Below are 8,853 nucleotides of genomic sequence, written 5' to 3' on the forward strand. Positions count from 1 at the left end.
ATTACCATCACCATTCTTTTCTTGGTCCCCATGATGTTTCTAACCAGAATACCGACAAATGGTCAGTGATGTGTAAATTCAAAACTTCTAGCAACCCTATTGCTTTGACATTAATGGTCGATAGCTCTATTCTAAGTCTATTTCTTATTGAATCACCATTCGAACATTGATCGTACTACTTAGTCCAGATTTCCTGGTACACCTTTCTATCATTGTTCAGTTGTGTATGTTTTCATCAAACATACATCATTATATCATTTAATCTGACTAATGTTATCTCCTTGTTCACATAGTTGTGGAAATCCATCTTTTGGGAATCCCAATGAATTGTTGCTGATTTCATCAGCCACCTCCTCGTCCTATCCTTGGTTAAATGATGAACTCATGATTCAGAACTTGCTTCCATAGTTCATTTCCCGAGAATCTTGCAACTCCATCCCGTCAAATTGTGTTGCACCCCTTCCTTCTCAGGCATCATGAATCCGAGGTATCCCAAAACCAATCATATCTGAATCTCGGTCAGATATGATGGTTGGAACATACTTCCAAGAGTTATCACATTGGTCTTTATGTGACCCGGTAAGGTGATGTCGTGTCTAGCACACCTGGCCCGAGGCCCTGTTGTTATAGTTTCCTTTTTAGCAAGGTTAACCATTTTCCATGAGGAAATTGAATGCCTTGTTTAATAAGGTTATCCTGATGGATCCCTTGTGTATCCAAAGTCTGACCTTTGCTTGCAGACCATGTCAATGCAATCTCGCAGCATGTCTGTGGTACTCCGATTTTCCACCAGAACATTTGAAGCCCAATGCTAAATGTTTCTTGCTAAATTATCCAAACACCGTTGTATGGGTAATGTCATGATATTTCTCCCCCCTTTCCTAAAGGGTTTTCTATGTTATATCCTATCATGGATATCATGCCCTGCTTGTCCTTGGGAAGGATATACCCCTGAAATATGTGTTTAAACACATTTTTAGTTTCCATGTTCTGTTTAACCCGACGATCACATTTTCCTTTACATTGGTTTGTTTGACCTTTTTCGTGTTCTATATGATCTAAGCAGTAATATTATCATGCTTATGTAAACTTCTCGGTGTACAATTCTGTCAGAAAGACCCTGTTACTTTTGTTGATGACATTCCGGTAACCACCGATGGACGAGAACTTTGCCAACTGGTCCGCCTCGGTCAACGAGTAGGAAAATGGTTCTCTTCGTCCCTCGCCCTTGGTACCGATGTTGTTGCCGACATGACCGACAGACTATCCTCTGACATGCCTTTCTTACATGATCATGCAAGATGTCACCGACCTTCCTACTTTTAACCACATGGTGGGCCCATAACCCACAGTTCCTCAGGATCGAAACCTGACACTCCTGTACACCCCAAATCCTAAAGGTTATTCCTCATGCTTGGCTTCTTATGTAATTCACGAGCCACCTTCGTAGTGATTAATCCTAGTATCGGACACAATACTTATTCCAGTTGCTCTAAACCCCTTTCACACTCTGTTTTAGGCAACAAACTGTTGAGTAGCCACTTGAAACTTCTTACCGTACCTCCTTACTTTGCTCTCGATATTATCTTAGGTTACAATTCGAGAGTAACTTCCGCCACCTTCCTCGATGTTATTGACCAGATAGTCGACCTTGCAGAGGTTTGTACTCCCGGAACGCCCACCCTTTATTCTTTCGTAAGTACGATGGAGTTCCCGAACAAAGTATGTCAACTTCATCATGATGACCTGAAGTAGAGAAATACAGAAATCAATGTATTGGACCGGCCTCTTCGAGAAGAGCAACCAAGACCGAGAAGACTCGATAGAATTTTGTAACCTAGTCTTTCCCCCTTACTCCCCCTCTTAAATCTCGGGACGAGATTTCTTGTAGTAGAGGAGATTTGTAACACCCGGAGAATCATGCTACAGTAACTCCAGACTAATGGTGCCAGGTCATCAAGATTAACTAAGCCAAATTGTCACTTGATAAAATCCAAGCCAATTTCAATATTTAAAATAAAGTCAAATAAATTGTTTCTCCAAACAGTAAAAATAAAATATTCACAATATTCTATAAATTCCTAGATCTTTATCTTGTTGAACCCAACATTATTTGACCCACCAATTAAATCCTAGAAAATTAATAAGTGGCCCAACAGTAGTTAAATTAACCATTTAAATATAAACCTAAGTTTATATATTTTCTTTTGGCCCTGAACTTTTTGTGCCACCTAACAATATTGTGCTTGAATTATGAGCACGGTTTCGTATTAAACAAAAATCAATTGCTATCTAAACTAAATAGAAAACAGTAGCAGGTTTATTATAGAAAGATAAAATAGGAAAATGGTTTTGTGCAATTAGGCCCAACAATGCACAGGACTTGGCCCATCCCCCACAATATGACGACCAGCGTCTCCTTCCTCGTGCGTGTCAGCACGCGAGCGGCTCGGATGCGCCAACGCCGACCGATGCGCGACAACGGTGCTCCCCAGTGGTCGTGGACGGCTACAAGACCTCGTCCCGAACCCCTCTGCGAACCCTAGTCCTCCTCCCCCTTCCTCCCGCACCATTTTTCTCTCCCCCACATTGCCCGACGCCACCGCCGCCGCGTCGTCGTCGTCACCCCGACCAAAGAGCTCGCCGTTGCGAGAGAACCTACCAGGAGCCTCCCTGCTCTCGTCCACTTCGTCACCGCCCACCAGCCCGAGCCGCGGGGCCTCCCTCCACTGAATCGCCTCGTCCCACGTCGTCGGGATCCCCCACGGCCGCCGCGGCCATCGCCGTCGATCTCCACCACCGGCGCCTCCCGGCCTCGCCAAGCTCGTCCACGGCCTCCTCGGCGTGAGCCTCCACCCGTTCCCCCTTTCTTCCCCTCTCCCCGATGCCGTTTGCCGCCGCCCAAGCTCCGGCCGTTGGCTGCGATGCAAGCCCGCGCCTCGCGCCACTGTGCCCCGTACGCGCCCCACCATGCCCCTGGCCGCGTCCAGCCGCGACCGGGCGCGCGTCGGCCGTCCCCTCGTCGCACCCCGCCGCTCCCGTTGTTGTGCATTGAGCCCGCAGCTGCCCTTGCCCGTGCACGACGGCAACTACTGCTACTCGCGGCCGCTGCCTGCTGCTTTGCCGTTGTTGCCGCTGAAGCTCTGCTGGTGTTGACTTCTTGCTACTGCTCTTGCTTCCTACTGCTGCTTATTGTTGTTGTATCCACTAGTTTGGCACCGGTGCTGCTCCGTGCTTATGTCGCTGCTCGGTTGATGGTGCTACTACAGCCTGCTACCTCTGGCTGTGGCTGCTGCTGGCCACGGCCACGGGCCATGGCCGTGGTGTGTGTGAGTGTGGTGTGTGCTGTGTGTGTATGCAGCGTGGTGTGTGTGAGTGCACGTGTGTGTGGTGCCACATCGTGAGGCTGGATATGCCTCTCGCCGGCCCTGCAATTAGATTAGGGACTAATCATCAGTTAGCTGCTACACTATGTCAATGTGTCCCCACTGCTAAATTAACTAGTTAAGAAAATCTATTAAAATACCAGTCTATGACTGTCGGTGTCAAAACCGGCGGATCTTGGGTAGGGGGTCCCGAACTGTGCGTCTAAGGCAGATGGTAACAGGAGGCAGGGGACACAATGTTTTACCCAGGTTCAAGCCCTCTTGATGGAGGTAAAACCTACGTCCTGCTTGATTAATATTGATGATATGGGTATTATAAGAGTAGATCTACCACGAGATCAGAGAGGCTAAACCCTAGAAGCTAGCCTATGGTATGATTGTATGTTGTCCTACGGACTAAAACCCTCCGGTTTATATAGACACTGGAAAGGGCTAGGGTTACACAAGTTCGGTTACAAAGGAGGAGATAAACATATCCGTATTGCCTAGCTTGCCTTCCACGCCAAGTAGAGTCCCATCCGGACATGAGACGAAGTCTTCAATCTTGTATCTTCATAGTCTAATAGTCCGGCCAATGGATATAGTCCGGCTGTCCGGAGACCCCTAATCCAGGACTCCCTCAGTAGCCCCTAAACCAGGCTTTCAATGACGATGAGTCCAGCGCGCAGTACTATCTTCGGCATTGCAAGGCGGGTTCCTCCTCCGAATACACCACGGAAGAATCTGAATTCAAGGATAGTGTCCGACCCTGCGAAATAAGTTCCACATACTACCGTAGAGAGAATAGTATTTCCACCAATCTAATTTGCTGACTTGTTTTGGCAACACGACATAATGTCACGGCCCGGTGATTATTCGAACCGTTTCCTTTAACTAGCCCTGCACATAACGCGAGGCAGTTTTTTGACACGTCTTGTCAAAGCAGAGATCGTGTCCCCTTATCACGGGATTCTCATCAATACGGGTGTGGGTAACCCAACCGCGCCATCGATTATGGCGCTTGGGGGACGAGCGAGTTTTACTAGGCTAGTGGGGACGCATAGTTTTGTCCGCCCATATAAAGGGATAAGGATTTACCTTTTCATCCACGCCTTCTTCCTCCTTTGCTCATCCACCTTCGCATACTCGAGCCCCAGCGCCCAAGTTCGCATTCCCCACCTCGACCTTCTCCAACCATGTCCGGAGCGGGAGGTAGGTGGATGGTCCCCTCCGTCACGGAGGGACACGTCAAGAAGCTGAGGAGAGTCGGATACTTGCCCGACGACATCGCGCACCGCTCCCAGAGGAGGGGCAGCTCATCCCCACCCCCAGGCCCCATGAGAGGGTGGTGTTCCTTACCCATTTCCTCCGCGGACTGGGATTTCCTCTCCACCCATTTGTCCGGTGGCTCATGTTCTACTACGGCCTGGATTTCCATGATCTGACCCCGAACTTCATCCTCAACATCTCGGCGTTTATCGTCGTGTGCGAGGCCTTCCTCCACATCAAGCCCCACTTCGGCTTATGGCTGAAGACTTTCATTGTCAAGCCGAAGGTAGTGAGCGGCCGCCAGGTGGAGTGCGGAGGCGCCATGGTGGGCAAGATGCCCAACGTCACATGGCTCGAGGGCTCCTTCGTGGAGACAATAAAGGGGTGGCAGTCGGGGTGGTTCTACATCACCGAGCCACGTGACCCTACGTGGGTAGCGGCCCCCGAATTTTGATCTGGCTTCCCCACATGGCTCACCTCCTGGCAAGAGAAGGGCCTATCCCGGGGTAGTTCGGGAGAGTTGACCGAACTCCAAACATGTATTCAAAACATGGTCAACAAAAAGCTCAAACTCGTCAAAGTAGTCTAGGTCATGCTCATCCGCCGGATCCTCCCGTGCCAACAATGGGCCTTTAACTTATGGGAGTTTGACCCAGCGCAGCACCGAACTCTGAACAGGCTCTTCGACACAACTCATGAAGATGCCCGGAGGGTGCTGTTCAAGAGCGCCGAGGTCCCCCCTCCTACTACTGAGGATCACGGATTCAGCGCGAAGGCCAAGCCAGGGCGGTAAGCTGCTTTACCTCTTACAGGATACTTGTTTTTCATAGCTTGACTCCATGCGGGATCTAAACTCTCGTACCTTTGACAGGACTGGCAGGAGACGGCCGGACAGATCGACTGTCCGGCTCCTTTGCCCGAAGGCCCAGCAAACGCACTTCTGACAAAGATGCTGACCCCAGCTCCTTATACAGTGCCGGAGAAGACCAAGAAGGCCAAGGGAACCCGAAAGAGTTCCCGGCGCCAGGCGTCATCGGACTCACCGTCCGAGGACTCTATGGCACAATCCTCCCCCGAAGATGAGGAGGCAGAAGAAGATGCTCCCCCTCCAGATGGGGGAGACAAGAAAAGGAAGGCCGCCCCAACTGGGGAGGCTGAAGGGTCCAAGAAGGGGAGAACTCTCCTTCCGTACAACTCTACCACCGCCGCCGATGGCGAAGACGAGTGGCTGCCCAGGGCCAAGCCCCTGGGGAAGTCGTAAGTGTTCGGATACCAGAGTAACTCATAGCATTCCTTTGTCGCACTACTTCACCTAACGCCGAAATATGATTATGCAGGCCGCCCCGAGCCCGTATCGATGTATCATCGGATGGCTCCCTAGGCTCGTCGGATATGGATAGCGATCCGGTTCCGACCGCCACCTCCCCTCATCCTGCGGACGACGCCGAGGTGTTGTCTCATGAGGCACCAGGTCGAGGGGAGACGGTCCCGGAGGCGCCTCAAAGCGGCCTCCCGGACTCCGGGAGCAGAGGGGACAAGGCCCCTGAGGGCTCCGAGTTTGGCCCTCAGTCAAACACCGCGCTGGAACCTCCAGTGGTTCCGGACTCGGGCAGGCGGCCTCCTTCTAAGAGGGGCAAGACGCCTACACCGGTGACCTCTGTCCATCCAGAGGCGCCGGACAATCTGTTGGAAGCGCTTCGCAGCGCTTCCATCGATGAGGAGCACCGCACTATTATGAGTGCGGTGATCCAGAAGGTTCAGTCCGCTAAGAGCGGATTGATTGAAGCCTGTGCCAGCCTTCTAACAGGCTTTGAGGTAAGTGTTTAACGTATAGGAAAAATATTACCGCATAGACAGTAGTCCCTGATGCTCTGTTCGGTGTTCACAAAGAAAAGCCGAACAGAGGATCAAACAATATCGCAGGAGTCTAATATGAGTATGTCAATATGCATATGCAGGCTTCGCTGCTGGCGTCCGCCGCACTGACTGCGAAGGTCACCGTACTGAAGCAGGACCTTAAAGGGTCCCAGGACGAGCTCGGCCTTGCCAAGAGGCAGCTCGAGGAGAACAAAGGTAAGTAGTACCTAGTCTATGGATATGTATAAAAAGAATGCGATTGTAAAATGACAGGATCATCATGAATTTGCCAGGGGCCACGACCGAAGTGGCGACCCTAAAGCAAGCGTTGTCCGAGGCCGAAGATAAAGCGGCCAAGGAGCGCACCGAGTGAGAAAAGAAAGAGGCTTGGGTGGGCGAGGTGCAGCAAGAGCTCCAGGCTCTCGTGACGAAGCACGACGCGTTGCAGTTTGACTCGAAGACGAGGGAGTCTGAGCTTGCCGAGGCCCTCGAGAGCGCAAAGAGTGCCAAGGCCGAAGCCCAAAAGGCCCTCCAGGAGATCGACGCAATGAAGAAGATAGCGGCGGGTAAGGCATTCTATATGCAAAGCAAGCATGTAAAAGTAAATTACCGATTACTTACCCGAATCCGGAGCTCTCCAGGAGCATTCGCAGATTTGCCCCACAGCGTGTCCGATGCCGCACAATTTTACCAGGCCAAGGATGGAAGCTCAACGGAGAAGCTATTCTGGTCTTAGTATACTGAGGCCGAACACCCGGTGCCAATGAGCGACCAGCTGAAGCAGATGGTCGAGCTACATAAGGCGACCAAACAGGCCATGAAGGGCTTTATAGTACGGCTGTTGCCTGGCAACGCCCTTTCGAACAGCTTCTTCGGCCTGGTGAGGCGGCTTGTGGATGCTTGCCCGCGGCTGGAGGTCATCAAGCGATCCGTCTGCATTGAAGGTGCACGCCGGGCTTTCGCCCGTGTGAAATTGCAATGGGTCAAGCTAGACGCCGTGAAGCTGATCAAGGAAGGGCCGCCGGAGGGCAAGGAGCATCGCCACCCCGAGATGTACTACGAGGGTGTTCTGCCGGGTGCCCATCTCATAGCGGACGAGTGCACAAAAGATGTAATATTTGAGTAAAACTTGCTCGTGTGATCCTGTATTTATGAAAACTTGTTTCATATGCGCTATGCAACACTTGTTGGAATTTAAAATATTACCTTCTGTTTGGCTGTTTATCCAATCTGAAAGATGGCTAGTCCTCGGCTTCTGCCCCCATGCCGCGAGTGCTGGGGTGTTCGGGATAAACCTGAGCACTCTTGTTCCCATTTTTGGGTCCTTCGAGGGAGGTGCTCAGCACAACGAACAAGGCAACCGGACTAATAATGCTTTATCACTCTCACTTAGCCATAGAATTCTATAATTTTAAATTTCGGCGAAGCCCCTGGTATTCGGAAGGCCGAATTCGGGGCGCGATACACGCCTTTAAGCCGGACAGGGCCGGCCCTTCGCTCTAAGCGGCATAAGTCTTTAGGGACTCGAAACCTCGCCGAACAGTGACCAGTCTCTCGCCTTATCATGACAATCAGTTTTAGCTTTCTCTACTGAGGTGCTTAACCCAGCAGAACCGGGGCACAATCGCAGTAGTTCTCCTAGCGCTACCTTAGCCGATAAAGCGGAACGTAAGGTACCAAAACATAGGAGCCGGGCAAACCCAACATTTGACCAAAGACATGATTCGGAGCTGATGCATATAATGCTATAAGTTCGGGGTGCCGCACTTATGGAAGTGTTCGGGCTTTTCACACCATATTGTGGGGTATGCAAGCCCCTAGTGTATTGGCCGTACCAAAGTGTACTGTTGCAAGGCATCATTAATGAACACATATATATAAACCATGAATGCAATAATAGTCGTAATGTTGCGCATTGTTTATAAAAAAAAGGTGCGTTAAAGCAGAATGATACAGATAGTGCGATAAGTAAAGAGTAGGACTATGTTCCTTCCAAGGGCGAGCTGAGGAATATTATTAAATCAAATATTTCGCTCGTTACAATAATCCACCTGGGAATTCCGTGGTGTGACGTAGCTCTCTGCCTCCTTGGTTGCTGCATCATGTGTTCGACAATAGTGCTGCCGGACAGGGTTTCCAGAGATTGATGTCCTAAAAAAGAGAAAAATAACCAAGCGGGAAGCCCCTAGTGCAGTATAAGCCGCGTCTTGGGGCGTGCAGCAGTTGTGCCCCCTCCCCGCCTGTGCCCATGGTATTTTTAATGCGTAATTATGTACGCGTGGCACGAGTTTCGCCGCTTGGCTGGGACTGGGGTGGGGCCGCATTGCTACCCGAGCTCAGATCGTGCCAGGTGGTCTAGTTG

This window comes from Triticum dicoccoides, chromosome 5A (assembly GCF_002162155.2).
Source record: "Triticum dicoccoides isolate Atlit2015 ecotype Zavitan chromosome 5A, WEW_v2.0, whole genome shotgun sequence".
NCBI lineage: Eukaryota > Viridiplantae > Streptophyta > Magnoliopsida > Poales > Poaceae > Triticum > Triticum dicoccoides.